A 3,933-nucleotide genomic window follows, 5' to 3' on the forward strand; every position below is an offset into this window, starting at 1 on the left:
AGGGAGAATCCAACCATTGCCCATTGCTGTTCAATGGCATTACCATCACTGAATCCCCCACTATTAGCATCCAGGGGGGGGGGGTTACCATTGTCCAGAAACTAAACTGGGCTAGCCATATAAATAATGTGGCTACAAGAGCAGGCCAAAGGCTAGGACTCCTGCAGCAAGTAACATACCTCCTCACTCCCAAAAGCCTGTCCACCATCAACAAGGCACAAGTCAGGAATGTGATAGAAAACCTTCCACTTGTCTGGATGAATGCAGCTCCAACAACACTCAAAAAGTCTTACACTGTCCAGGACAAAGCAGCCTGCTTGATTGTCACCACATCCACAAACACTCAGTCCTTCCACCATCAGCAGACAGTAGCAGCAGCAGTGTGTACCATCTACAAGATGCACGACAGGAGCTCACCAAGGCTCCTTAGAAAGCACCTTCCAAATCCACAACCACTACCATCAAGAAGGACAAGGGCAGCAGATACATGGGAACACCACCACCTGGAAGTTCCCCTCTAAGTCACACCATCCTGACTTGGAAATATATTGCTGTTCCTTCACTGTCGCTGGGTCGAATCCTGGAACTCCCTCCCCAACAACACAGTGGGTGTACCTAAACCACGTGGACTGCAGAGATTCAAGAAGGCAGCTCAGCACCACCTTCTCAAGGGCAATTAGGGATGGGCAATAAACAATACATGCTGGCCTATCCAGCGATGCCTACACCTGTAAATGAATGTAAAAAAGCTGACCAAATGAGAATTGGAATTGTTGAGGTTGGAAGTGACAATGGCATCAGTGAGGATTTCACCGTTCACAGGAAGATGGGTTGAGGTAAAGATGGAGCTGATGCTGAGTTCTTTTTTCTTTTAATGGTTGTGAGCATTTCTGGCAAGGTCAGCATTTGTTGCCCATCCCTAATTGCCCTTGGACTAAATGGCTTGTTAGGCCATTTCAGAGGGCAGTTAGAAGTTAACCACGTTGCTGCGGGTCTGGAGGTACACGTAGGCCAGACGGGATAAGGAAAGCAGATTTCCTTTCCTAAAGGACATTAGTGAACCAGATGGGTTTTTTATGACAATTGACAATGTCTTGGTCATCATTACTGAGACTAGTTTTATATTCCAGATTCCACTGGTTGAATTTAAATTCTATCAGTTCTATGGTGGGATTTGAACTCACGCCCCCACAGCATTACCCTGGGGCAGTGACATTATCACTACCTTACCATCTCCCCAAGGTGGAAGCAGATGTTCTTTGTGATGGTGAGCACTTGGGTAAGAAGCTTGGTTTGGGGTTAAATTGGACATCAAGACTGCAAGTGGTCAAAAAATGGATGGCAAGAACATGGAGCTGGCAGTAGAGACTCATTTTCATACCGGCCAGTCTAATTAACTGAGAAACCAGGGAGGTGACATTGACTGGGTTCAGGGTGTCCTATTAAAAAAGGAGCACAGTGATTAAGGCAGGTAAGAATAACTTTAAACTTGTTTTTAAAATCTAAAATAAATTGAATCACTTCAGGCTTTTGTATTTAATTCGCTCTATATGTCTGTCCATATAAGGATTATTAAGAGCCCAGGCCGCAAAAACAAGTATGACAAGACAGAAATGACGTTTTGAAATACGTAGAAAGTCTAAATATAAACCCTCCTTAAGATAAGCGGCCAGCTTCCTTGTTACATTCATTGACAGGCAGCTTTGCGTGGCTGCTGTTGCTTGGGTGCTGTGTCTCTGGGATTCCCCGGCTTCAAGGTATAAAGGCACTGAGTGTGTCTCAACAACACAGGAGAAGCCATCGAGCAGCGCGCTTCACATTGCCGCCCGTCCGACACAACTGAAATAGTCCAGACCCCACAGGCAGAATGAAAGTTCGCCTGGGCTCCGCAGCAAAGCACCCTGGCCGCCCACGGCCCACTCCCTGCAAGGGTAAGTGTCCTCAGTTCAGCCCCCCTAAGTGGGATTCACTGGCCTTGCACTGTAAGCGATAGTTGTGAGTTGGGCTGCTCCAGTCGGAGTTGACGCTGGGGCATAGTAAATCCGAAGCGCGTCTGCTCGCATAAACGTTTCTAATTGCGAAACAAATATCTTTAATAATGAAACCAAGTCGCGAGAACAGCGATGGAATAAGCTGTAGGGGATTTTTTAAAATATGCAGTGCCGTCAATTACTGAGGTTTAGTTAAAAAATAATTGATTTTGGACAGAAAATTAAACCAACCTGCTATTGTTTTTGCTGCTTTCAGATCCGAAGGCTGTCAAGGAATGTGCATTGGAGCTGAGGAATATTGGAGATGTGTTTAACTTCCTCCAGCTCATGTTGAACACGTTCAAAGTGTTTCAACAGTCTACCTGAGCAGCCGTGCCGAGGCACATCGAAATTAACCCAAGGTTACAACACCAAAAATGGTTTAAAAAAACGTGGTCTCAGCTTTCTTTACCGGCTTTCTAGACCGAGATTGGCTCACTCAAATAGGATTCGTTTGGTCTTTGGAAGAAGTCAAGTCCGGACATGTGCGGATGGCACAGCTTGTCAAGAACGCATATGGTTGTCAAATGGGGAAGGGTTAAAAAATAATTGAGAGGAACTTGTTTCATGAGATGAATGATCAACCTACTGGAGGATTAGACTGAATACTACACGCTAGAGAGCAAAAGGTGCGAAACATTGTAAAACGAAGGTTTATGTTGTATCACACGTTTGTAAAATTGCAATGGCTGAATGTTAAATTGTAAAGTCGACCATAACAACACCTTTCTTGAGCCCAGTGGACAAAGATGAGATTTTTGCTTGTGGGGGAAAAAATTTGAAGTAAAACAGTTAACACTTTATCTGGCAAATCTGTTGTGGATTTCGAGAATTTACGTTTCATCTGAGATATTTTATACTCATTGAATAAGATGTTTGAATTTAAATTAGTATTGCGCTGTATTGATACTAATGTGAAATGTTGGTTTAATGAGTCAGATAACTATTTTGACTTTGTATGAACTAAAAGTAGCTATTCACGAGGAAACGTATACTGTAAGCAAACTTTTAAATGTACAAAGTATCGCCAGTAAAAACACTTTTTAATATTTCATCCTCTATGAGTGCCAGGTTATCTTACATATGCATAACAATTCTACTGTGAATAAACCTTGCAATAATTCTGAGTTAAAAAACAAAAACAGAATTACCTGGAAAAACTCAGCAGGTCTGGCAGCATCGGCGGAGAAGAAAAGAGTTGACGTTTCGAGTCCTCATGACCCTTCGACAGAACTTGAGTTCGAGTCCAAGAAAGAGTTGAAATATAAGCTGGTTTAAGGTGTGTGTGTATGTGGTGATGGGGGGGGGGGGGGGGGGGGCGGAGAGAGAGAGAAGTGGAGGGGGTGTGTGGTTGTAGGGACAAACAAGCAGTGATGGAAGCAGATCATCAAAAGATGTCAACAACAACAGAACAAAAGAACACATAGGTGTTAAAGTTGGTGATATTATTTAAACGAATGTGCTAATTAAGAATGGATGGTAGGGCACTCAAGGTATAGCTCTAGTGGGGGTGGGGAGAGCATAAAAGATTTTAAGATATTTAAAAATAATGGAAATAGGTGGGAAAAGAAAAATCTATATAATTTATTGGAAGAAAAAGGAAGGGGGAAACAGAAAGGGGGTGGGGATGGGGGAGGGAGCTCACGACCTAAAGTTGTTGAATTCAATATTCAGTCCGGAAGGCTGTAAAGTGCCTAATAATTCTGAGTTGTTTGATACTGTGATTCTCTGCAGTTTGCAATAAATTTTTAAAATCTGCACAACTGTTGTGGTCTGATTTGTGATCTCTGTCTTTATGCCTTAGCCTCATTGATAACAAAACCCTAGCTATTGTTACCTCTAGACAGAATGGGGGCAAATTTAGACTTCCACTCAAAATGAACGGATGAAGCCTATGTGGCTG

At 43.1% G+C, this 3,933-nt stretch overlaps 1 long non-coding RNA gene across 1 annotated transcript; it reads left to right on the forward strand.

The window, feature by feature from the left end:
* Positions 1–1,676: 1,676 nt before the first annotated feature.
* Positions 1,677–3,082, forward strand: LOC121280958. Its single transcript, XR_005943775.1, has 2 exons — positions 1,677–1,931; positions 2,248–3,082. It is a non-coding gene; the product is annotated as an uncharacterized LOC121280958 (long non-coding RNA).
* The last annotated feature ends 851 nt before the right edge of the window (positions 3,083–3,933 follow it).

The sequence above is a fragment of the Carcharodon carcharias genome, chromosome 1, assembly GCF_017639515.1.
Source record: "Carcharodon carcharias isolate sCarCar2 chromosome 1, sCarCar2.pri, whole genome shotgun sequence".
Classification (NCBI taxonomy): Eukaryota; Metazoa; Chordata; class Chondrichthyes; order Lamniformes; family Lamnidae; genus Carcharodon; species Carcharodon carcharias.